The following is a 27,688-nucleotide window of genomic DNA, read 5'->3' on the forward strand; positions in this document are numbered from 1 at the left end:
AATATTCATTTAGAAGAGAATTCCTTATTAGGAATGGCTATACAAAAATCACATTATACTGCAGATTTCAACAACATGGTGATTGGAAATATCCCTGAGAGATATCTAGATGCACAGGGTGTATTGCCAGAGTATCTGGATTCTCAACCCAAAGGGATCTTCAAAATTCAATCTATTTACCCTTATGATTCCAACGAGACAGTGTGCTGTGACCAAGATAATTGTATAGTATTTGACTTAAATGGAAGTGTAACAGAAATTCAGCATATTGAAATGGAAGCTGATATGCCAAAATATTTTGAAGTGGCAGATTTGCAGAGAGATACAGCCACACAGTTAGAAGAGAGCACAGAAGTTCCTCCACTGTAGGAGTTTCCAGAATTTTCAAAAATGATAGAGCAACAGATTCTGTTAGCAGATGCATGTGATAGCGAAGAGGATAAGAATGAATTGAGAAAAATATTTATGGAATTTAAAGTCGTTTTTGGCAAAGATGCATATGATTGAGGCCTAACTAATTTACATGTTGCCACATTACTGGGGGGTGTGGTAGAAATCCAGTATTCGTGCGCCAATACCGATTGCCATTGGCATGCTTAGAGTCATTGGCAGAGATAATTAAAAACTTGGAGTCTAGGGGAATTATCAGACCCATTCATAGTACCTCCAACACTCGTATTTTAGGTGTGTTGAAGCCAAATGGTCAATGGCGTCTGTGTGCAGACCTGAGGGAGTTAAATAAAAGAGTGCCAGTGTCTAGATGGCCACTGCCATTCATTGATCAAGGCATTGCTCAAGTGCATATGTCAAAGGTGTTTACCACATTAGATCTTACATCTGGATATTGGTGTGTGCCACTGGCAGAGGACATTCAGAATTCATTTTCATTTTCATTTGATAAAATGCAATACGCGTGGGCTAGAACACCATTTGGGTATGTCAATAGTGGGAGCGAATTTGGCATATTTTTGAGAAAGGCTATGCCAGATGCAGCGGAAGAGGAACTATAGTTTATGTAGATGATGTCCTGATAAAAAATGAAAACTTAAAAAGTCACTTTGATGAAATTAGACATGTACTTGACCAATTGCAAAAGGCGGGTGCCAAAGTATTTTTACAGAAAGCCCAGTGGTGTAAGAAAAAGGTGAACTTCCTAGGGCATGAGGTAACTGAACATGGGCTAAATCCACAAAAGAAAAAGGTGGAGGCCATACAGAAATTGAAAGATCCTAGAAATGTGAAAGGTTTAAAACATTTATTAGGAATGACGGGATATAACAGGAAATTTATTGAAAATTATGCTGAAATTACTCAACCATTGACTAAACTATTGAAGCTGAATACACCCTGGAAATGGGAAAAGGAGCAATCTGAGGCAGTTGCTAAATTGAAGGAATGTCTCATAAAGGCTCCATGCTTAGCGTATCCCATAAAAACAGAGATTTCTTTATAGAAATAGGTTTCACTGAACATTGTATGTCAGCAGTTTTATCTCAAAAACATGATTTGAACCACAAAACTATTGCTTATGCAAGTAAGGCATATTCTCAAGTTGAAATTAAATTCAGTGAATGTGAAAAGGCTCTTTTTACCACTGTGTGGGCGTTGCAACATTTTCGCCCAATTGTTCAGGGGGAGAAAGTAATCATTGAGACAAATCATCAACCATTGCAGTTTTTACAGAGTAAAAGGATTAGGTCAGGCAATCTAGCACAGTCCAGAATTACTTCATGGACATTGGCATTGCAAGACTTTCCTGTAGAACTGAGATATGGCCAGAATAAAAAGAGCCCAGTTGCTCAAGGATTGGCAGATTTACATGACTGTGCAGCTGAATGTGTATCAGACAAAGTAGAGGTGGAGTCTAGTTTACAGGAGTTTCAACAGTCACCACACAAAGCATTTGATGAAAATACATGTAAGAATTTACCAACTGTATACGTTGACGGGTGTGCCTTTCATATTGAAAATGACAGCAATAAACAGTTGGTATCAGGGATAGGAAATGTCTGGTTGAAATGTGAGGGTATTACTAGTATAGGAATGAGAATTGGGGCTAGGAGTAGCCCAGTAGCGGAGTTGGCAGCCATTTATAAAGCAATTACTACTGCAGTTAATGATAAGTTCAGTGAAATTGTGCTGGTGGCTGATTCTGATTATGCACGAAATAGCTTTGTAGAATATATGCCTGGCTGGAAAGCAAGAGGCATGATCACATATAATAAAAAGCCCCTCAAGCATGGAAAATGATACAAGGGGCCTCATTACGTCCCTGGCGTTGGACCATGGTGCTGTTAGCATCATGGTCCATGCCGGATTCCGCCATGGTGGATGGCGGAATTACCGCCCCATTACAAGGTTGGCGGGGCGGTAATTCCCCATTCACCATGGCCCCTTCCCCATTCCCATTTTTGGCCCATAGAGCACAATGGGAATGGGGAAGGCGCTAATTACGGCACCGTAAATTACGGTGCCGTAATTAGCACCTAGGTCGCTTAGCGCCTTGGACTTTAACGCCTGCAAAAAGCAGGCGTTAAAGTGTGAATCTGGTGTTAAGGGTTTAACGGCTCCGCAGCCTTTTACGGCGCTGTTAACCCCTTAACGCCAGGGTTGTAATGAGGCCCAAGCTATAGACAAATTAGTGTAAGAGAATGATTTAACAGTATACTGAAGGAAAATTCGGGAACATTTGAAAACTCCAGGGGAAGATAAGGAGGGAAATGATAAAGCAGATCACTTAGCCACGATTGGGGCTGTTATGGGAGAGTTGTTACCCATTGAACACTTATTTGTTGAAATACAAATAGATACAGTTACACGCTCTAAGTCTCCAAAAGAGGTAGAACAACCAGTAGTGCAATGGAATTATGATACACCAGATCAAGATCTGAATAAGGCGCAAAAAAATGATCCAATGTTGCTGATCTATTATAATCATTTGATGGACCCCAAACAAAATCCTTTAACTGAAAATGAGTGTACAGGAAAAGAAGAGTTGAGGGTGTTATTGAAGAATAAAAAACGGATTAGACTACAGGATGGACTTATGATCAGGGAATCCATAACAGGACAGATACAGTGGGTGGTACCCCTTTCATTCAGAGGGCTAATATTACACCATGCACATGATGCAATAACTGCAGGACACAGAGGTTCACAAAAGACTTCAGAGATACTGAAAGATTATGCTTACTGGCCACATATGTCCCAAGATGTGGCATTATAGACTAGGGGGTGCCTGGTATGTGTCCAATTTAAACCCGCTTCACCAATGCATAGAGCTCCACTGATGAAAAGAGGTTTAACTCTTCCATGGTCAGATTTACAAATTGACTATGTAGGACCTGTAAAAATTTTGAGTAGAGGAAACCGTTATCTTTTGACCGTGGTTTGTTTGATGTCGAAATGGGTAGAGTGTATCCCTGCACCAGATTGTAGTGCACAAACAGCAGCTACATTACTGGTAAATCATATATTTTCAAGATTTGGATTACCACAAAGAATAGAGTCAGACAGAGGAAGACATTTCACAAGCACCTTAACGAGTAAGGTGTGGCAGATATTAGGGGCGAAAAGGAATCTGCATATTGCATACCGGCCCACCTCTTCTGGAAATGTTGAACGTTGCAACAGGTCTGTTGTGGAGATATTAAAGAAGTTTGTAGCAGAGGCAGGTTCCAGTTGGGATTTACGATTACCTCTGGTATTGATGGCAATCAGATCAACTCCTGCCAAAGCAACAGGTCAGTTCTCATGAGGTGTTAACAGGAAGGAAAATGGTACTGCCACAACATTTATTATACAGGACACATGAACAAACACTTGTGAGTGCATCTACAGTTCACGAATATGTGGAAGAACTGAGGAAGCATTTACATCATACATTTGCATTTGTGCAGCGAAATTTGGAAAGAGCTGCTGACAGTGCAAAGTCATATTATGATAAAAAAAGGCTTCTGTGAAAGAGTATAATGTAGGGGATCAGGTATATAAATTTCATTTTGGAAAAGGTAAACATAAACATTCTAAATTTCTTGCGGCCTGGCAAGGGCCATTTCAGATAGTGGATAAGGTGTCACCAGTAGTTTACAAGATATTAAAGACAGAGGGTGAAATGGTGACAGCACAATTTGTTCATGTTAACCAAATTAAGCCCTGTCACCCCAAAAATGAAATCAAGAGACTTGAGCAAGTAGAGACAGCTTAAGTGCCCTGAGTACATGGAGAGAAAGACGCAGTGACTATTTTCATAGTGTCCCACGCCATAAAAATAGATGTTTATTGTGGAGCTAAATAAAGATGAAAATACTACGTTTGAGGAAGTTGCGGTAATAAAATTGATAGAAGGTACTGAATCAGGTTGACCCACTATGGTATAATGCTGAAATCTTTTACATAAAAATAGTTTTGATGTATTATGATGTCATATGTATATTGTTGTTTTCTCTCTAACATGTGCTTAGTTGCAGATACCAGAAGGGTCAATCGGAATGTTTTGAACTACATTTTGCTTTTAACAAAGTAGTAGAAAGGGTAAAATTGGTATTGTGCTATGTACTTAATCTGTCCCTTTTCTATTTAATTTAGAAGACTAACTAACATTGATTGGGGTCAGAGGTTGCAGGACCGGAGGACGCGAGATATGATGGAGTCCTGGAGTCCACCGGATGAAGCCCAAGTGAAGCCTCCGGACAAAAGGATGGAGGTGAAGACAAAGCGACTGGAATGCGTAAAAAGATGATTTCTGTGGAAAAACACCCAAGCAACAGAATGAAAGAATTCCATCAAACAATGTAATAAAGATTTGGTGATCAGGAGTTCTCAAAAGTGCAGTCATGAAGATGGTGAATGGCATCAAGGGAACAGCAGTGAGTTGAATTTATTTCTACAGCGTTCCTGATGAAGCATAGTATTATTCTATGGGACTGAAAATAAGTGTGGTGGAGAATCACATGTTTGTTATTTTATTTTAATTATTTGTTTTAGTTAGTTATATTAGTCATTTATTTTATCTATTTATTTTATTTTATTATTTTTATTATCATATATGAAATGTTGATGTCACATATATAAAGACTATGGCCCTCATTACGACCCTGGCGGAGAGGGGTTTACGCCGGCGTAATGCATGGCGTACCTTTCCGCCCGACTACGAGTTCCCGTTGCGCCATGGTGATTTTTACGCCTGCTTTTTGCAGGCGGAAAAATCCATGGCGCTACGGGACTCGTTGTTAATTACGCCACCGTAATTTACGGTGGCGTAATTAACGCCTTCCCCACTCCCATTATACCCTATGGGGCAAAAATGGGAATGGGGAAGGGTAAATGGGGATTGGGGACTTACCGCCCCGCCAAGGTCGGAATGGGGCGGTAAGTCCGCCAACCCCCATGGCGGAGTTGGCAGCTTAGCCCCATGGACCATGGTGCAAATTGCACCATGGATCTCCGCCGGGGTCGTAATGAGGGCCTATGAGTAAAAGGACATTCAAATCTACGCGGACACTTCAGTTGGAAAGAAAGACGTGTGGATATTTCGTTATACATGCACATGCACATGTGTATGAGGTCTCATGGACCCATTTGGGATATGTTTTACTTTATTATTATTAAGCAATGGTTAGTTATGAAATGTTTAAATGTTCATTTTATTAAGTTGCTATTATTTCAATTGTGAGTCATATGATGGAAAAAGAGAGATGTACATTTTAAAGGTTTCCTCCAATTATGGATTTGTTGGCCAGAATTGTTGGAAGAAGGAGGGTATGTAAGAATATATATAGCATTTTATTGCCAGCATACAGTAAGTAGCATTTTATTGCCAGCAAATAGGATTTTTGCTAGCATACAAACACACAGCCAGGACCAGTTTGAAACTGCAGGCATTCAGAGAACACATTAAAAAAAAACAGTGTACTGCCAGTTAAAGTAAAGAGGCTATGTTTCATGTGTGAAAACCGCATTAGAATACATCTGATTAACCTTGTACTAATATTACTAAAATGCTAATTCTAACTTCTCTAACATTAAAATGCAGTATTATAAGCACAATGAAAGACAATATATGTTTTCGGCACTGTTTAAAAGTCCTTTTTTTTTGCACATGAAGAAATGCACACTGACATTTTCTTCAGCTTGTGGAGAGCAGATGCAGGAAGCAAAAATTAAACAGTTACTATAATCATGAAGCTTTCATGGTTATGAAAACGAAGGCTGGCACAGAGCACATTCTTTTTACCCTGATTGGTGGAAATTATATGCAGACAAGCCACGTCAATAAAGGGACGGGTAAAGGTTTTCTTAAGAAAATAAATTAAGAGAGCAGTTAGTTCGTGCTGGGTTCAGGAGACAGAAAGACAGAGTTTTCAGAGGGTCGAGCGCTGACTTTGGGATCTAATCAGTTGGCGCTCCCCCACACAAATTTACGGAGGAGTATCGCGGTCGGTCTGCATCTGCAAACATAGCGAGGTTGTGCGGGGACTTCAAAGAATTACCGGCCTTGGTAAGATAAGTGCTAAGTGAGGGCCAGATAAAATGCCGTATGTGTGACTAAGATTTATTGCAGTGCAGGGAAAGTAGGAACATTACATGTTTATTTCACTCTATATATATTCAAAGTGTGGGAACATTGATTCATGTTTTCAAAAATACCTGCTTGTTCTGTTTTGTTCTGTTATATTGCAGATGATGCTGTAGATAACATGGTAAGATTTGGTGACTTGTAAATGAGATGCAATACAAAAAGCATATATAAAAACAATTGGGATTTTTGTGTCATTCATGCATCTGTGAATTATTTACATAAGTGAAGTACAAAGGGGAGGTTTATATCAGTGCAGTGGTAGTAGTAGTAGTAGTGCATTTACTGATTTACCACTGTAATTGAAATAGCAAATAAGAGAAAGTCAGTACTAAATATCTACAAGGTAGAGGATGTGTGTGCTACAACATGAGTGAGCCCTTCCTTGCATGCTGATGGGAAGGTGTCTAATCTAATACATAGTTTACTGGATGTACATAAGCCACTAATGCCAGCCACAAACTATAGGTTACAAATTGAATAAATTCATTGGGTTTAACTAAATTGCATAAGTCTGGGGCTCTCTACCGACAACTAGAAGGTATTCTAATAGAAAGGAAAGGTTTGTTTTACGATGGGGTTATAGTATAAAAATGAAACCATGCTCACCGCACAGGAATAAAATACCACAGGAATAAAATACTGCAAAACAAGATAAAACTAAAATTACCACCAATACAAGCTAACAAGGTATGGTCACTAAAATAGTGTGATACCAGACCCACTCTAAATGTAAGACTAATTTACTGCCAAATTACCACCAATATTTTTACGGTAAGAAAATACTGCCAAATCCCGAATTTACCCCAATAAAACAAAATCTCCGACAGGTAGCATTCAAATTCACACAAAAACACAGCAACATCCAGCATCCAGATTTCTCTCATCATAAATCAAAATAGGTGCCTAGTGTACTATCAGTATAGTATGTTGATCCAGTACACTTTCTATATGCATACAACCAGGGTAGCAGTATTCTTATATATCACTAATGGATTCACTCTTGTCACAATCTTCATATGATGCGGACAGCAACGTTAAATGTAGATACCTACAAGTTCATGACAAAGCTAGACAAGGTTTTAGAATAAAACAGGGCAATTAAACATTTTAGCTCCATAACAAAATCATAACAAGTAGCGCAACCTTTCACACTGTATACTATATATGAGGTGGTTTGCTATAAATATTCATTCACTGCTAACCCCTTAACTACATCTCATTTATGGACCAAGTATTTCTCATTTTCATTTGCATCACGTATGTTTCAGCACAGTATTACAACAATATCTTTCCCCGTCATCTCATGCACCCCTTCTAGAGTACAGAAGACGACGACCCAAATTGCAATAAAATTGCCAGATAACCAATAAAAACATGGACCTCATTCCAAGTTTGGAGGTAGCCATGCCGTTAATAAGGGCATGGCTACCCCCAAACCCGGGTCGGGGTTCCCTGAATGGGGAAATACCGGGCCATTCTGACCTTGGAGGGCCTGGTATTTCCCCATTCAGGGAACCCGGACCCGGTCCATCCCCATTCCCATTTGAGCCCCCATAGGGCTCAATGGGAATGGGGAGCATGCTAACAACGGGCCCGTTGTTAGCATGCTGGGCTGCTCGCGGGACCCGCTAAGGACGTCTGGTAAAACCAAGCATCCTGAGCGGGTCCCGCAAAAGGACCTTGTAATCGGGCGGTAAGGGGTTAACGGCTCCGGCACCTTTACCGGTGCCATTAACCCCTCACCGCCCTCGTCGTAATGAGGCCTATTGTGTCATATGTAATCTTGTATGAATGCATTAGGCATTGGTTAGACTTTCATTACGGCAAAGCAACATGCCTAAAAGTCTTCCTCCGTTTATAATCCATGACACACATCTGAATTAAATCTAATCGTGTACTATCATAACATGGGAACCCTAATATAAATCTATATGTAATGCGCACATTGCTTATTCCGGAACTTAGATTGACCGAACGGATGGCGAATGCGCATTTAAATTGTTGCGTGTATTTTCCTCTATTATTATTATTATATCAGCAATGTCACCGACCAGTTTTGATGCCGGCAGAAAAAGTCTCGGAGCTGTAGATTAAAAGCCGCAATGTAAACCTCGTCCGGTATTAGGCGGCCGCTTCCTTAGAGTGTACGTCGCGCATCAGAGCGTAGCAACAACAAAGCAAACCTCATCTCTTAAATCAACTGATCTCACCCGGAAGAGGGCCTTTCCTCAAGGAGATGCATTCAGTGTTATCCAATATTACGTAGCACGAGTTGAAGCATTTTTCGAAAATGAAACGTTAAATTGTGTAAGTTATCAGACGCCATTTTAGCAAGACTTGAAAGTATTGACGTAGTAATTTAAATTAAATTAAATTAAATTATAACACAAACAAAGTCCTCACCAAAAATGAAAAATAAAATTGTTCAATCAGCAATTTGTTTATCACAGAGTTTTTCTAACCACAAAGTTGCCTCTTTAGGGTCAGTGGTGACCTTCTCCCCTTCAGGCAGCACCAAAGTCATGGAATTATATTTATTAAGGAAAGTTTTTACCTGGAGATTTTTTGCCAAGTCTTTTGCACCCTTAAAAGACTTTCTGGTTGCCAAAAACTCCTTTGGGTAGTCTGGATAGATACATATTGGTTTTCCATGAAAGATAACAGCTCCTTTAATCCTTGCTGCATTTAAGATTAACTCCTTCTTCCGTGATAGTACAAAAGCTACAAGGATATGCCTGGGTCTGGAGCCAGGAGTCCTGCCTACCCGGTAAATGTGGTCAATGTCAGCTTCTCCAAGAGAGTCAACACGATAGCAGTCTTTTAAAATTTGTAGGATTAGCGGTAATAGTTTTTAACCACTAGGATTTGAGCTTTCATCAACCCCAATCAATCTGATGTTTTTTTCTCTCATTTTCATGTCCATATCCATACGCCTTTCCTTTTCTCTCTGAAGGTCAGTCTTTAGGATGTTGTACGCTCTGAAACTTCCTGTAATTTCTGAACTCATGTTGACAGATTTCTTCTCCAAATCAGCCACTCTGACATCCAAATGAGAAACTTTAGAGTTTAGTTCTGCCATGGTAACTTTGACTTCATTCATATCCAGAGCCACCTGTCTTAGCAGTTTGTAGATGTCTTGAGTGCTTGGATTTTCCCCTTCATCCATCTCCAGAAGTTGTTTCTGTTTCTTAAAGGTTGGATTTTCTGGTTCCTGGATTTTCTTCTTAGAGTTCATAATTATTGATGACATTTCTTTAGGAAGAAGGGCAGGAGCTGCAGGTTCAAGCTGCTGCTGCTTCGACTAACACACCGGAATCCTCATGTAAACCTCTTTTAGTAGTAATAACCAGATGCACTCAGTGTATTCTATGCTTGATAATAGACTCATTCAAAGCCTTGCTCCAATAATTATCATGCACACTCAGACCAGATAGTTCAATAAAAAATGCCATGACTTTAGGTCCGTCTGAAGAGTGCTTTGTGTGTTAGAGGGAGAAGAGCTAATGCTATAAAGCAGATGGAATTTTATCAACAGCCAAAAGTACAATCTATCGAAACATCAATCTGTTTTTTTCCTTCATTAATGTTGGTCATTGGAATTGAATGTCTGTGGGGGACCGATTCATGGCAGAGAGAACCATAAATCATCACCCTGTTTGATACCAAAAGGAACGTCAATTTGGAATATTTATCCAGCATGACAGGTTTCCTTGTGCAGAGATAAATGACAGCAAAAAGAAAGCCACTGCATTGTGCTGTAAAATGCAAACAATATATGAAAGACTGGTGAGGGTGGTCAGTTAAATGTCAGACAAGAGAGGGGGGTGATTTTTGAGTGTGCTTTACCTGCACCATTCCCGTGTGCCTACATTTCCTAGAAGTATCAGACGAGATTTCAGAATGCAGACCCATACAATTATTTTCCTCCCTACTAAGAATAACAAATAGGCTTTACTAGTGTAGTACAGGGGACTCTTGGGCCACTCCTTGGGCCCTCCGACTCGCCTGGGGCCCGGAGGGAGACACAGTGGAAGGCTGCAGTCAGTCGTGGTGGCCATTTTTTAATGATACCGACTTCCAGGTCCACCTGTGCAAGTAAATGGAATACCAGCAAGGGGCCAGAGGACTGCCGGTGAGGCAAAGAGTGAAGGAGGAAAGATAACTAGGTGGTGGTAACTGTGGGCAACCGTGTGAGCCGCTGGCAGAGCTGGGAGGGGGTGGGCTTGAGGGGCCTGGGATCAGTAGGGCTCCCACTCACAACTCCCCTGGAAAACTGGGAAAGAAACTGAGAAGTGACGCGAGTCCGGACACTTTGCGATACCACACCCGAAGATCCCGAAGGAGGATAACGCTGGGCACCTTAACAGGCCCGGTACCCGCCACTAGTGCACAGGGGACATCCATCATTCAACCTGTATTGGCTCCCAATTGGAGCTGCAGAAACACCACCGCACCACCTTAGCCTCTGGAACCCTGGACCCGGATCTGAGGGCCTCCCTTTGTCCCCATCTGGGCCACCTGGGAGTTGGGTACTCGACGCCTGGGAGAGAGACTGTGGTTCCTGAGGTGGCCCACTGAATCTGGATCATGGTGAAGGACATGCCCCGGAAGGGGTGAACGCAGAATAAAATGGAAAAGTATGCAACGAGCGCCCCAGCGAAGGCTTCTGGGGCTGCAGACAATGCAGGTGAAGATACAGCAAGTGGGGAGCAGGCCAAATACCATCACTCACGGACATCATGGCTGCCATAGGAGAATCCAGGGCATCAGTGGAAACTAAGATCGATGGCCTGTCCTCCGAAGTCTCCTTTCTGCAGCAATATCTGTGGAATCTGACATTCCGGGTGGGCGAAGTGGAACAACACATATCAGACAATGAAGACACTGTTAAAAGACTGGAAGAATGTCTCGAACACATGGCGCAGAAACATACCACCCTCGAAACTCACACAGAAGACAGCGAAGGCAGATCCCGACGTAACAATCTGCGTATACTAGGCCTTCTGGAAAAAGAAGAGGGCCCTCGATGGAGCTCTTCTTGGAGGGCTGGCTCTCGGATCTTATGGCACCCAGGAAGCTTTTGAACTTTTTCTCCATTGAGAGGGCACACAGAATCTCAGCTGGCAGGCCAATACCCGGGGCACCTCTATGCACTCTGATTGCCAGACTCATGAACTATACAGACCGGGATATGCTCTTCCATATGGCAAGGGCAACAGGCCCGATCACATATAACGGCAACCGCATCCACTTCTTCCCGGATTATACAAGAGAGGTACAAAAGTCCTGCCAGTCTTACGACTCAGTAAAGAAAAAACTCTCATCCTTGGGCATCAAGTACACACTGTTTCTCCCAGCCACCCTCAATCTGTACCACAACAACACAGTCCACGTGTTCCACAACTCGAAAGGAGGTCTGGGGACAGAGGGCGCTAGAGAGCCATCCAAGATGGCTGCCTCCTAGAGAGCTCCGTGTGGCTCTCCATTAATCCTGCGACATCCTTCCCTCTGCGGTGTTCATTTCTCCCGCAAATACAGCTTGGTGCAGTCAGGAGACACTGAACAACATTCCAAGCCCGAAATTGTCTTTGGCGGGGAAGCGGCGGCCGAGTCCCGGCCGGGCAGCAGGGCCTGCGGTTCGCACCGGCGGTGAGCCCGGGACGGAGGAAGGAGCGAGAGAGGGGCGCAAAGGCTCCCCATCGAAGCTCGAGCGGCGGCTCTGATGTGTCACCCGACACCAAGAACCTGCGGAGACCCGTGGAGATGAAGAGCTGGGCCGCGTCAAGCAGCGGGTAGACGTGCGCGCCGGTGGCGCCAAGAGACACACAGTCTCCGTCCCTGCAACGGCCCAGCCGACGCCCAAGCAGCAGTACGACAAGCGGCGGTGCTCTCGGCGAGCACCCAGGTAGGAGCTCCCCCCAGCGTGCGCAAGCTGCCTCCCCGATCCATCCGACTGGGGAAACCCGGCGTCCCCGTCAAAACCCTCGGTGAATGAAGAAGGCTGAGCAGGGTACGCCTCGCCAGCAACCGTCCCCAACGCCCAACCGGCTGCTACCCTCCAACACGAAGAGCGTGCCCGACCTGCTCCGAACATCCACGATCGGAGCGGGACGAGCAGCAACCGGGGGACATCGCCACCATCACCCGCAGCCATAGCGAAAGCCACAGCGAACAGCCCATTTGGCCAGGGCCAATACAGTCAAATCCCAAGGCCGCCGAATTACAGAGCCCAGTTCAGAGACCCTCTGCGCCCCAGAGTATACAGCAAAATTCGGCAGGCATTGGAGACCCAGACTGACAAGATCACCTTTAGGAGGTTGGCTACAATACAGGGCCTAACGTGCCCCGACATCCGGCGACACGACTCCTTACACTGCAGCCCGGCAAACAATTGACAGCTTACACCCAGAATATCTGCAGCCAGAGGAACACAGCGATCCCGTCCGAAAACCTCAAAAGTCGCCTCCGTAGCCCGGCGTCACTTACCCTCTGGCAGAGTCAGACGCCCCCCCACGAGAACAGCACGAACCCAAGTAACCCTGGTGGTCCCAACCCCCGAGCTAACCACAGACCCAAGGATCACTGCCGTAAAGAGAAAGGACGGCTTGAGCCTGCTCTACAGAATCAGGGGGGAAAAACCGCCCCACGAGGAATTCACTCCAAACCACCCCCAAATAGCAGCCCGGCGCCGACCCGGCAGCTGCCCCATCTCATCCACCATTACGAAATCAATAGACGCCGCTCAAATACCAGTGTTTGACCCTCAGTTACCAGTCTGCTCCATTGTTGAGGGCCCAGAAGCAGAAGAAAGTTTAAAATGGGGAAATTAGACAAATCCCAAAAGAAACTGAACTTTGAGTCTGGCTCCACCAGCAAACCGCACTCCGAGGCGAGCGGAGCAGTGTCACCAACACCCACTACGTCCCCGCCAGAAGAACAACTACCGTGTTTCGATATCAGAGAAATTCTGATGGACCTCAAAGCGGGAATTGGCGACCTGGGCAGTAAACTCGATAACCTATCATCTAAAGTAGACCTGCTCCAACATCGCCTCGACAAGCACGCCGATAGGCTAGACACGGTGGAGCAACGAGTATCCGACCTGGATGACGGCGCAACAGGCCTTGCCACACGAGTCTCCGCCCTCGAGTCCCAGATGAAGTCTGTCAGTGCCAAGAATGAAGACTTAGAAGGACGCTCACGAAGGAATAATATCAGAATCATCGGAATCAGAGAACAACAATTCCAAACGAAAATGGAGGACCATGTCGAACAGATTTGCATAGACCTTTTCGGGAAAGAGCTTCTCTCCAAATTGTTCATAGTCGAAAGAGCCCACAGAATTCCGAGCGCCAAACCAATCCCAGGCGCAAGCCCACGGCCGATTATTGCAAAACTATTAAACTATAAAGATAGAGATGCGATACTCAAGGCAGCCAGAGAAAAAGGGAAACTTCAATATGACGGAGACCCAATTCAGTTTTTCCCAGATTTTTCCCCTACCGTTCAAACACTGAGGCGCTCCTTCACGACAGTTAAGAGAAGGCTGCAAGACAACCAGATACAATACTCAATGCTCTACCCAGCAAAGCTTCGCATTCAACATGATGGGAAAGCCCTCTTCTTCCACACGCCTGAGGAAGCCAGCGACTACCTAGATCACGCCGGCTACAGATCCGCCGCTAATAACCCCAGACCGCAGCGTGAACACCAAAGACGCAGAGAACCGCCATAACGTTCAACCCAGACACCCAAGGAAACAGAATCCATATCCTAAGTAACAAGACATAAACCTAATACCGCAGAGACTAACTCCTAGTGCATAGGAGAGCCACCCTCCCCTCTCGGGAGGCACAAGTGCCCCAAGCACAGCAACCTGTTCAGTTTAGTTATGAAAAGGGAACCTCGCGGGTCAGTTGGGGGTTACCCGCGCGTGGGAGGGAAGTCACAGTTACCACACCCCCTCCAGTTGAGGTGTGCATCCTCACCCCTGTTTAGCCGTAGGAAACGGCCAAGTTTCGCGCCACCAGTTCCGCGCCGTCCTCCGACTCTGAGCCCCCTCCGCTCACCACCACCTCTATCTCACCGTCCATCCATTGAACCTCCAGGCAGGACCAAAAGGAACAAAAAACGAATCAATATGGTCCCTGTTCAGTTCTATTCAAAATCATAACCTGGAACATAAGAGGAGGCAACATCCCATCCAAAACCAGGAAAATCCTCCAGTACCTTAGAAGACATGAAGTCGACGTTGCCATGCTTCAAGAAACTCACTTACTCCCAGAGAAGGATCACCAGTGGGCCAAGAGCTGGGGTTGCCATAGATACTTCTCCTCGTACTCATCCTACTCCAGAGGAGTCGCGATCTCAATACACAAAAGGATCACCTTTCGGCTTGTCCACACCACAAAAGACAACGAAGGGAGAACTCTTCTAGTGAGCGGCATTATAGCAGGTCAGAGGATCACCTTTGTTAACTCCTACGCACCGAACGTAGACGGCCCCGACAACTTCAGCTGGGTACTATCCCGTCTATCAGCTCATGAACCAGCGACCATAATCTGGGGCGGAGATATGAATACAGTGATCGATCCGGTGAGAGACAGATCAAGAACAACCCCACAATCTCCATCCAAAGCCAGCCTCCAAATAAAAGAAATCTGCAAGGCATTCAATCTGAAAGACGCATGGAGAACGTCTAAAGGGGAGCTGCGTGAATATACTTTCCACTCCGCCGTACACAACTCGAGTTCCAGGATCGACTATCTGTTCACCTCTGTGAACGGCCCATGGACAGGCGACCCATGTGATATCCATCCAAGAACTCTCTCAGACCACTCCCCGGTGACTCTCGTACTAAACCCAGCATGCCCCAACCCCCCTCTACAGCGGTGGCGCTTCAAAACCGGCTCGATGCGAGACGAGGTGTTCGCTGCCGAACTAAGAGAGGAGATCGCGATGTTCCTCGAAGTCAACACAGGTTCCGTAGCCTCACCCAGCACACTGTGGGAAACTCTAAAGTGTTTCGTCAGAGGGGTCTGCCACGCTAAAGAAAATGGCATATTGAAACTTATACGGCGGGAGCTGACAATCTGTGAAGGAAAACTAAAACAACTCGAACTTCAGCGCGCTAGCGCATCCAACCCGAGCATACCAGTCGCCTTGAGGGAAGAGCTACAAAAATTCAATAGCGCAGCAGATCGAGAAGTGACATTTCTAAACCGCAACAGCCTAATCAGACAATACGGCGAGGGTCAAAGACCGGGCGCCCTCCTGGCAAACCTGGTCAAGGCACACAACAATCTAGCGCCAATAGAAAGGATTCAGACCAGGCAGGGCCACTTTGTCCACACTGACGAAGACATAGCAGAGGAATTTAGGCTCTTCTATCAAGACCTGTACAGCGACAGCCACAATAACGACCCACAAGTCTCGTTGGAGTACCTCGAAGACGCAGAGTTATACTGGGTCGAGCACTCCCTGCGGGAACCACTGAACGACCTAATCACACAAGAGGAGATCACAGAAGCCATCAAATCCCTCCCTAGCTCCAAAGCTCCTGGCCCAGATGGCCTAACAGGAGAGTTCTACAAAGCCTTCGCCACCACCCTCGCCCCCCTGCTGGCGACAGTGTATGCCGAAGCACTAGAAAAGGCGACTCTCCCCCATTCCTCCCGTGAGGCCAACGTCATCCTCCTGCATAAACCAGGCAAGCCACCAGAGGATTGTGCGTCGTACAGACCCATCTCCCTCCTCAACCTCAACAACAAAATACTCGCAAAGGTGCTTGCCAACAGGCTACTACCATTGATGCCCACCCTTGTCCTAGCTGACCAGGCGGGCTTCATTCCTGGCCGCAACACGACCTTCGGCATCAGGAGGCTGTTCAGCGTCATTGAAGCACTAGACCCCTCAACTCAAGCAATAGCAGTCCTCCTCGACGCCGAAAAGGCATTCGATTCGGTGGAATGGCCATTTATGTTCGCTGTACTCACCAGAATGGGTCTGGGAGCCCGCTTTGTCAAACTAGTTTCGTTATTATACAACGAGCCACGCTCCAACATCATTATAGGCACGGCAAAATCGGCTCCAGTGATACTCCAGCGAGGCACCAGACAAGGCTGTCCACTTTCAGCATTGATCTTCGCCCTGGTGATGGAACCGCTGGCCTCCATCCTAAGAGAACATCGACAACAAAGAGGACTTGTTATCGGACCACACAAGCTCATAATATCCCTCTACGCAGACGACGTGGTCCTGTTCGTCCGCAATCCCGAAGAGAACCTGAACCCTGTCATGAGGGAAGTAATCAAATTTGGAACAGCCTCCGGCCTGAAAATCAATCAGTCAAAGTCCATCATCTTCCCGCTGACTCCAGCAACCAAACCCTTTGAAGATGACTTCCAATTCACATGGAAAACGTCCAACGTCCGCTACCTGGGAATCCAAATGTCCTTGAACTACCACAAGGTGTTCCGTGACATTTACGAAGAGGTGACTAAGTCCCTCCAGGAAAAAGTGACAAGATGGAAGACCCTGCCACTAACTCTCTGGGGACGAGTCTCCCTAGTCAAGATGGTGATCCTACCAAAACCTGTTTACTAATATTCCAATATTCCTTCCTCAAACTTATTTGAAGAGACTGAAGAGCATGGTCCTTGAACTTCTATGGGCAAATAAACCGGCCAGAGTGGCATATGCAACGCTAACACTTCCGGTGACGAGTGGTGGCCTCGCCCTCCCAGACCTGGAAAAGTACTTCTGGGCAGCACAAGCACAATTTCTCAGTCACTGGTACGCCTCCCACACAATCAGACCCCACGTTCAGGTGGAACGGGCGCTGGCAACACCGAACCTGTTAACTGCAGTCATCTTCAGTCAAATTCCCGCTCCCAACTCCACCATGAACGTAATGCTCTCAACCTACAGAGTTTGGCTGCGATTGGCCCAAAGGTACGGGGTAAAAACGAGATACTCCCCTCTGTTGCCAGTTAAATTCATTCCAGGAGTTCCGCTCACGTCTGAAAAAGTATTTCATCAGTGGGCCGAAAAGTTGAAAATTGAGACTCTGGGGGATCTCTTCACAGATGACGGCTTTATAACTCCGCAACAAGCAAAAGCGAAAGGAGGCACCACCGCACTCGATGTATTCCTCTACTTCAGGACCCGTTATACATTTCAAGCGATCCTACCGGATTTCCCAAGACAGCCGCAGACCTGGCATTTACTTCACAACGCCATTCAAGCACAAGGTGAAGGCAAGCTAGTGTCACAAATCTACAAAGCTATTATTACCGATACATCATCTAAACTCGGCCAAGCAAAGACCAGATGGGAAAGATCCCTGCACAGTGCAATATCAGAGGAAGACTGGACTTTCATCCTGAAGCAGACTCAAAAAATCGCCCTCAACGCACGCTTTAAACTAATCCACTTTAACTTTCTACAGCAGACCTACTATACACCTGCGAAAGCGAACAAACATCACCCTGAAACAGCTGCGAAATGTGAGAGATGTGGGGAACATTCTGCAGACTTCGTCCATTTGGCATGGGACTGCCCCGAAATGACACCATTCTGGAATCAAGTCTTGGAGACAACAGCAGCAATAGTGGGAGAGGCGATACAACCGAGCCAGACGGCAGCATTGCTGGGTATGACGAGGCTGCTCTCTGCCCCGACAAGGAAACTGACAGGTCTTCTGTTGATACTGGCCCGGAGGAGAGTGGCCATGTCCTGGGGCCGAGGCCCCCCTCCATCGTTCAGCGCCTGGCGCAAAGATATCCTTTACTGCCAGGATGTGGAAACAGACTTTGTCAAGCAGCTTCCCCTAGATGCCCGGCCTCCAGACATCTGGGGTCCGTTGATAACATTCTTGCTAAGAGAATCAGAGGAGGTCTGTACCAGCCAACCAGATGCCTCAGACACAAGAGAAAGATCTCAGTGAAGGCACAGGACTAGCAGCACTATTTCCATGCTACAGCGACCTGGAAACAAGACAGCACGAACAGTTGAATCATGGGCCGAGCGAGGGAGTGGGAGGGGGAGCGGTGGGAGGAGGATAGGTGTGTGGGACACGGCGCAGAGTTAAGTCCACCCTAATGTGGGTGTGTATTTGTTCTTATGTCTTTATAGGATAATACAAAAACCAAAAATAAAGGTTTTAAAAAAGAAAGGAGGTCTGGGACTGGATGGAAACACAGGTTCTCTCTATCCCACACCTGGGTGTGCAGAGGGACTGCACGCCTCAGCAAGATAAAGATGGAGGACACCCCGGCTCAAGCAGAGGACCTGCCGCCACACAAAGATGGAGTGAATGGGGGATTGCCACGGCAAGCTGAAAACTCTTGAGACACGATAAGAAAAGACAAGGTCAAGAGCGACATGGGCGTGGGATAACTTCTATGGTTGGAGCCCCCCAACGCAAAGTCTTCAACGGCTCACCGATCTGAATCCTAAAGACTGACAGCCCCCAGAAGGAGGCAAAGTTACTCGGATTGGCTCCTCAGGGCTACCCTGCATATGTTCTCACAAGTTATACATTGTCTGAGTTTGGGCGACAGGTACTTCTAGTTGGGGGGGAAGTGCTGGGTGAGGGGAGTTTATGGGGTGTTGTTGGTAAACCTGTATGTGAAGGTGCATAGCCACTTGCTACAAAAGTCTGGTAGAAATGTTGACATTGCACCCACGCAGCCCGGTCCGCAAGCTGGGAGGAAGATCCAGTATGGGAAAATGGAGATGTTAATTGTTTATGGTTCATGTTGTATTAGATTTAAGAGGCAGGGTCACCCAGCAACATCAGGGCGGGCAAGGAACATCCACGACACAGGCAGCGGGTGTACCTGGAGACCGGGGTTAGACTGACCAACTACGGGGAGGGGTAAAGCAGATCTCATAATACCCCCTCCAGACCCAACAAGATGTCATATACACATAGATGGCACATGAAGGGCATATATCCTTAATGACATGGAACATCAATGGACTAGGCTCCAACATTAAGAGGAAACTAGTGTTATAGCATCTCAACAGGCACTCCCCCGACATCGTCCTCCTTATTGAAACCCATTTGATGGGCACAGAATGTGGTTTCTTCACAAGGTCCTATAACCCTCAAACTTACCATGCAGGGTTCTCGCGAGGGGCAAGGGGCACAATGGTTCTCTTTCTCAAACGCTGCAATTCCAATTGAGAAAGGTCTATGCTGATCCCAGGGAAAGATATGTGGTGGTGTTGGGTGATATACGGGGAGAAAGCTGGGGCCTTATTGCATCCTATGCTCCCCTCCACTCATTAATAGATCTCTTGAATGAACTCCAGACTGTTTTGTTGGCTGAACAGGCAGATTTGTGGGCCCTGGGAGTGGACTTTAATCTTTAATGAAGTAATGGAATGGGACAAAGATGGGTCACATAGCGTTAACAGGAGCCGGAACACCCCAACCAAATTACACGCCTTTGTAGAGGCCTTGGGGATGGTGGAAACATAAAGGGCACTACATGCCACTGACCTTGGATTCTCCTTTTACTCTAATGCACACAGGTCTTTCTCGCGGATCGACTATGTCTTAGTCCCCCGAAGTATATACCATCGACTGCTGTCGGCAGTATTCCTTGCAAGAGGGATCTCAGACCACTCCCCCTACAGATAACACTTAAGAGCAGACGGGACAAACCAGATCCCACCTGCCACCTGAACACATATTATCTGGGTATACCGCCGATTGCAGAGGGTCTCTCCCAGAAGTCCACTGAATACTTTGAACTCAATAAAGGGATGGAGGCATGCCCAATTACGCTGTCAGAGGCCTATAAAACAGTCCGAAGGGGGGAAGACATCTCCATGGTGTCGGCTCACCGCAAGCAACACACTCAGGAGATTGCCGAAGCAGAAAGACAGGTAGCTATAAAGGAGGAGCAACTCCTGGAATTGGGGACCCCGGCTTCACAGGAGGCCCTAGTCATGGCACAGGAGGCTCTGCGAAACATTGCCCTAGATAATGCATGCACAGCACAATGATCGACCCAGAGTCAAATTTATGAAACAGGGGACAAGACAGGTAAAACTCTGGCTTGGCTAGAGAGGTGCGAACAAACTAAAGGACAAGTCTGAGCCATTCTCTCAAGCTCAGGGGAAATGTTAACTCCGGACCTAGACATAGCGGAGGCTTTCGCTGCCTTTTATGAACACCTCTACTCCCCCCCACCTAGAGAATCTGCAATAGGCAATCCACAATTTCTAGACTCCATTACACTTCCCTGTCTCTCTGAACAACAGGCCAGAAATCTCAAGGCTGAGATCATGGAGGAGGAGGTCCAGACTGCCCTAGGGCAACTTCAATCAGGGAAAACCCTGGGGCCTAATGGTTTCCCGGTAGAGACCTGGAAATGACTACGGGTTGACATAGCGGGGTATATACATCGATTGTTTCTACGATACAAGGAACTGGGCCGTCTCCCCTTAGACCTTAGGAGGATATGTATAGTGGTACTTCCCAAACCCGGGAAACCCCCAGAACACTGTGCCTCCTACAGGCCAACATCACTGATAAACGGAGAAGCTAAAATCCTCGCACAAATCCTTGCCAACAGGTTACTAACAGTGATAGAATCCCTGGTCCACCCGGATCAATGCAGATTCATACCCTACAAATCCACACGCATGAACCTACGCAGGGTCCTACTTGCTATTGATGGAGCTCCCGCAATCTCGGACCCACTGGCCCTCCTGGCGGTGGATTTTGAGAAAGGGTTTCACTTGATGGGGTGCAACGCTTTCTCGGAAATTATGGAACATATAGGATTCGAACATGAGTTCATGTCCTAGGTTAAACTTCTCTATGACTTCCCCGAGGCAGTTCTGAGGGTGAATGGAAGATTTTCCAGGGTGTTCCTGTTGGCTCGAGGGACCAGACAGGGCTGCCCTATCTCCCCCCTGCTGTTCCTTCTGGCCATCGTACCATTGGCAATTTGACTCAGAATGGATAAGAATTGGACTGGATTTAAATGGCCTTGGGGAAGAGAAGATCGAGTCTCTTTGTACGCTGATGACCTTCTCATCTATTTTGGGAAACCCACCATCTCCTGCCCGTTAGTGTCCCACATCCTTGCAGAGTACCAAAAATTTAGCGGGCTCCAAGTGAATAAATAAAAACCAGTCTACTTCCCACTCCAGGGAGGGGAGTCGGCAATCCCCAAAAAATGTTCATATTCCGTATCGATCCGGGGTTTCACCTATTTAGGTATCTTCGAAAGCCCAACTCTAGATGATTACCTCCAACTCAGCTTGCAACCATTGGTCGATAGATTTGCAGCTAATGTCTCCCACTGGCAGTCCTTGCCATTGTCACTGCTGTGCAGGGCGGCACTGTTCAAAAAGATGACCCTCCCTAGACTTTTATATGTCCTACAGGACGCCCCTTTCCCCATCCCTCACTCTACCTTCGTAGCAATAGACAGTGTCATCTGCGGACTGCTATGGGGGGAAAACAATACAGGATCGCTCTCACGACTCTATAACGCTCGGTGTGGGAAGGGGGCATTGGATTGCCCTGCCTCCACACCTATTATTGGGCTGTGCAAACAGGGCTGGTCAATGAATGGATACACAGAGACCAGGTGCTCCTACACATGGTGGGGGAGTTGAACAGCGCAGACTCGGACACCCCTCTTCAGATATTGTATGACGTCAAAGGCAGGTTGGCAGGAGTGACTAGAATGAAACAGAATATTAGCCGGGTCTGGAGTGAGTCCCATCAGCATATCGGGAAGAAAGCGAGAACAACATTGGCCCAACCTCTGTGGCATAACGAACACCTACCCGAAGTTCAGAAAATGGGACATTTCACGAACTGGGAGAGACAAGGCATATCCACACTCGTAGACATAATACAGGATCGGCAACTTCTAGATTTTTAGACCTTAAGGGTGAAGTTTGGGTTACAATTTATGGACCAATACAGACACATACAACTCACTCACGCTATGAATGCCCAATTCCCTACTTTAGCTGATATACCCAACTGTTCCCCCTGGAAACCAATGTTCTCCCGGACCGTATCCCAACCAAGGTCACCTCCATACTCTATCATGTAATCAACTCCTTTGGAACCAGAGACCTGACCGTGCTAAAACAGAAATGGGAAAGAGACCTAGGCCCACTGGAAGCAGAAGGCATTAATGTTTCCCTGCGAGACAGGTATTGAGGCCAAACTGCGTGTGATCCAATTGAGGATATTGCACCAGCCATACTCTTCTAGATCTGCAATGGCCCAATGTGGGGAGAGGGGCAGACAGTGGGGTATGTCCTATTTATTTATTTATTTATTTTTGCATTTGAACAGCGCGCAAAGCCCAGAGGCATCTAGGCGCTCAAATAATAGTCTTACGAAAGATGGTTACCTTTTGACATATCTCAAAAAGCATACATTGTGACAGATATTGCAGTAAACATAGTAATTGAATCATGATCAAAGGATCACAATGGCAGGACTGCATAAGACAATACAATATTGACATTTGACCTTGTCAGTACATGACCTCCCGGAAGTAGAGGTTACAGTAGATTATTGCTGGAGGTCAGAGCAAAAGAGGAACGTTTTAAGTTTTTTTCTGTAGGACCAATATGATTGATCATTTCTGAGTTGGTGCGGAAGAGCGTTCCATAGTTTAGGAGCTATTACTGAGAAACTGGAGCCTCCTGCTTTTAATCTCTTGAATCTAGGTATGCTGAGTTGATTGGTGTATGCGCTCCGCGTTGGTCTGTTGGAATTGGCTTTGCTAATAAGGTTGCTGCGATATTTAGGCGCCTTCTTGGACATACATTTATGCGTCATGATTAGAATTTTGAATTTGATTCGGTCCTGGACAGGTAGCCAATGAATGTTCCTTCTTGTAGCAGAGATGTGGTTGTGTCTAGGGATGTTTAGAGCAGCTCTTATGGCATTGTTTTGTACTGTTTGTAGCTTTTTTTCATTTTTCTAACGCTGGTTCCAGCGAAGAGCGAATTGCAATAATCTATCCTTGATAGTATTAATGCTCTGGCCAATGTGATAGTATTTTCAGGAGAGAGGAAAGGTCATCTAGCTCTTATTAGTTTGGCCGTGTACGTAGCCGAGGAGACTACTGCATTGACTTGTCTGTTTAGGGTGAGGGCAGAGTCAATGTAGACTCCAAGGGGGTCATCACGAGTGAGGCGGTAAGGGGTTAATGGCACCGGTAAAGGTGCTGGAGTTGTCAACCCCTTACTGCCCCATTACGAGTCTGCTCGCGAGAGCCCGCTAAGGACGCCTGGTAAAACCAGGCATCGTTAGCGGGTCCTGTGAGCAGACCAGGATGCTAACAACGGGCCCGTTGGTAACGGGCCCGTTGTTAGCATCCTCCCCATTCCCACTGAGCCCTATGGGGGCACAAATGGGAATGGGGATGTACTGGGTCCGGGTTCCTTGAATGAGGAATTACCGGGCCCTCCAAGGTCGGAATGACCCGGTAATTTCTCATTCAAGGAACCCGGTCCCGGTACCCGGTATGGGGGTAGCGATGCCGCTAATAGCGGCATGGTTACCTCCATATTCGGAATGACCCCCCAAGAGTTTTTATCTCACTGGCTACTGGGATGGTATTGCCATCAATGATGAATGATTCGTACTGCTGGGTGAGTTTATTAAGTTTTGTTTTGTTTCCAATGATGATAAGCTCTGTCTTATCATCATTAAGGCATAATTCGTTGCTGGCCATCCAGGCCTGGATGGCGAGGTATGTTTTGTTTAGGTTTTTTGTGTCTGTGTCATAGCATCCCGTAATAGGTATTAGAATCTGAGCATCTTCCGCGTAATTCGTATACGAGATACCCATATTGTCCAGTTTGTCAAATAAAAGTTTGGTAAATGTGTTGTAAAGAGTAGGTGAAACACAAGAGCCTTGTGGAAACCCGCATGTTACCGGGACTGCTGCAGATTCTGAAAAGACTCTCATGGATCGATTAGACAAGAATTACCTGATCCAGTTTATAGCGTTTGAAGAGAATTGGGCTGCTGTGTCTAGATGTTGGCATAGTATGTCATGATTTACTAAATCAAACGCAGCGGAGAGATCTAGTAATAGGAGGATACATAATTCTCTGTTGTCCTTGTACTGTTCCAGTTGTGATTTCAGACCAAGCAGGGCTGTTTCCGTACCTGGTCTGAAACCTGATTGTCTTAGACCTAAAAGGTGGTTATCTTCGAGGTGTTTTTGGATCTGCAGATAGGCTGCGCTATCTAATATTTTCGGTAAGAAGGGAACAGTTGTAATTGGATGATAGTTAGTTGGAATATTGGGATACAGTGTGGGTTTTTGAGTAAGGGTAGAACTCAGGCTGTTTTTAAGTCATTGGGGACTGTGTTGGTCGCAAATGAATTACTGATGTGATTAGGGCTGAAAGGGGCAAGTTCCAGTGCACAATCTTTTACCAGGGTTGCCGGGAAGATATCCCCTTTGCATTTGGAAGGTTTTAGACTTTTAATTATGTTAACTGTGTCTAGAGTAGAGAGTGGAAGGAAGGAGAGTTTAGTTACTTCAGAGGTGTCTAGCGGAAGGTGACTGGTTAGGGGGGTTAGGTTGAAATTAAGTTCAGATTTTTTCTGTTCAATTTTGCATTGTAGGAGTGCGACTTTATCCGCCAATGCGTTTTGGATTCTGTTACACCATTGTGTGTCTTTGATCGTAAGGTCAATGGTAGATGCTGGAGATTCCAATTCTCGAAGAATAGTGAATAATTCTCTGGTATTAGATTGGGTGTTGAGAATTCTTTGATTATAGACTGCACTTTTGAATTTGATAGTTTCGAGCTTATGCTCATTGGCTAAAGTTTTGAACAAGGTTTTGTTTTTTTGAGATGGGGATTTCATCAATTTTTTTTCTGCATATCTATTTTGGGCCCGTAAGGCTTTAAGTTGCGGGGTGAACCATAGGTTAATGTGTGCCAGGGGTTTGGATTTTTTACTTTTTAGTGGGGCAATTATCTGCATCACGGATATCATGGTTTCTTTATAAAAGCTAACTAGGGTCGATGGGTTTCTAACCAAGTGCTGTGTGTTTAGCATAGGGGAGAGTAGAGGAAGCATTTTATCTCGGCTGACATTTTTGAGGTTTCTCGAAGGGGCCAGCATAGTTGGAATATGCTTATTTAGTACCTTAGAGTTAATTTTGGTAGTGAATGAGATAATGTTGTGATCGGATCAAGGTGAGGGGATATTGGACTGGATGGTGGTAGTGCAATTAATATCGGCAAGCCAGTCCAAGGTGCGCCCTTTGACATGTGTTGGTGCCGTGATTATTTGTCTGAAGCCTTGGGCTTCTAGGGTGTTTCCTAAGAGGGTGGCATTCAGGTCTTGGGGGTAATTAATCCTAAACTAAAGTCACCCATGATAATCATGTTCGAGTGTGGTTTCAGATTGTGAGCTAGCAGTGTTGTGATCATACTCTTCAAATGTAATAATAGCGCCTCGGGGTCTATAGATAATGTGGATTGTGAGAGTGCAGGTAGGTGCAAGGGACATTTTTACAGTCATGGCTTCACCAGATGAGAAAGGTGGGGTGTGGTATATTCTAAAATGTAGGGATTCTTTGGCTAGTAGTGCTACTCCACCTCCTCTTGCTGTAACTCTATCTTTTCTATAGTTAGTGTATCCTTCCAGATGGCTAAGGAAAGGAGAGGGCCAGAGGCCGTGTGTAGCCTAGTGTCCGAGACGGCTAGAAAGTCCAGATCCTTGGTTTTTATAGCATCCACTATGTCCAGAGCATGGGCTGTGATGGATCTGGCATTGGTAAGTGCTCTTTTTAATGAGATAATGTGAGGAAAAGTTGGTTTAGTGGTTGGGGCTAAAATGTGACTATAATCTTTAGTAGACTGAAGGTTTTGTCCTGGGGCAGTGAAGTATTTACCACTCGCGTTTTCTTCCTGGGAGCCTTGGGTAGTCTAGAGGATAATCTGTTTTTCCTCTGTGTACCTGTAATATGTTGTGATGTCCATAATGTCTGTGCATTTTGAGTGGTAGGTTGTAAGACAATGACTGTTTTGACCTGAGGCAGTGAAGTATCTACCACTAACGGTTTCTTCCTGGGAGCCTTGGGTAATCTAGAGGATAATCTGTTTTTTCTCTGTGTACCTGTAATAGGTTGGGATGTCCATAATGTCTGGGTGGTGGATGTTAGGACAGTGTCTGTGACCAGATGGTTGTATGTGGATCTAGTAAGAGGGCCATAGCGATTATCACTGCTGTCTGGCAATGATGTGGTCATATGTGTCTTGTGAATCCTTCGGGAGGAGAGACAGTTTCTTCTCAATTGGCCAGTGATAGGTTGTGATTGTTTGAGGATAGCAAAAGTAAATTAATGTTATAGGTGTGTTGGGCCTAGCAGAGTAGAGGATGTCTGGTGGTGCGGACTGGTGTCTTATTAGTGACACATGGAAGGGAAAGGGTGCTGTCTTGTTGAGGAATGGCGTGGGACAGGGGAGTGGATGGTGTCGCAAACACTGTAGACGGCGAAATCCCTTACCAAGGTCGATGAAAGCACCAGCTGAGCAAGGCAGGTCCATCATTATATGGAGAAGTGGGTTCACTGAGTAGTGGTTGGCTAGTAAGGCTAGTATAGTGAGCCCAAGGAGCAGGGTTAGGGTACACATCCTAGGTGAAGATTAGCCATACTGGGGACGTAGCTAGCGTAAGGTACACACAATAGAGTGCAGAGGGCAAATATACTCCTTAACACTCGTATGCAAATCTTCCAGTAGGGTAAAGAGAAAGCTCGGAATTAAACAATGCAGAAAATAGATACAGATGTCATTTCAATTAGTACAAACATTACAATTGCAGTAGATAGCATCATATGCAGGAATAGTAGTACTGGCGATGACTGATAGTAAAATAAGTGGCATTCCCATAATCTATGCTATCCATGACCATAACATGCATGAATCTGGGGGCTACGCACAGGCTAACAGTCACAGTGTTACAGGCTAGTCATTGCAGGAGATAATATGGGCTAGTAGGTATAGTAAGAGCGTACAAATAGAGGCCGCTTTATGGGATTTTAGTGAACAATCTAGGTCAGGATTTACAACGCAATA

The sequence above is a fragment of the Ambystoma mexicanum genome, chromosome 7p, assembly GCF_040938575.1.
Source record: "Ambystoma mexicanum isolate Mex_15411 chromosome 7p, UKY_AmexF1_1, whole genome shotgun sequence".
In the NCBI taxonomy this organism is placed as follows: Eukaryota; Metazoa; Chordata; class Amphibia; order Caudata; family Ambystomatidae; genus Ambystoma; species Ambystoma mexicanum.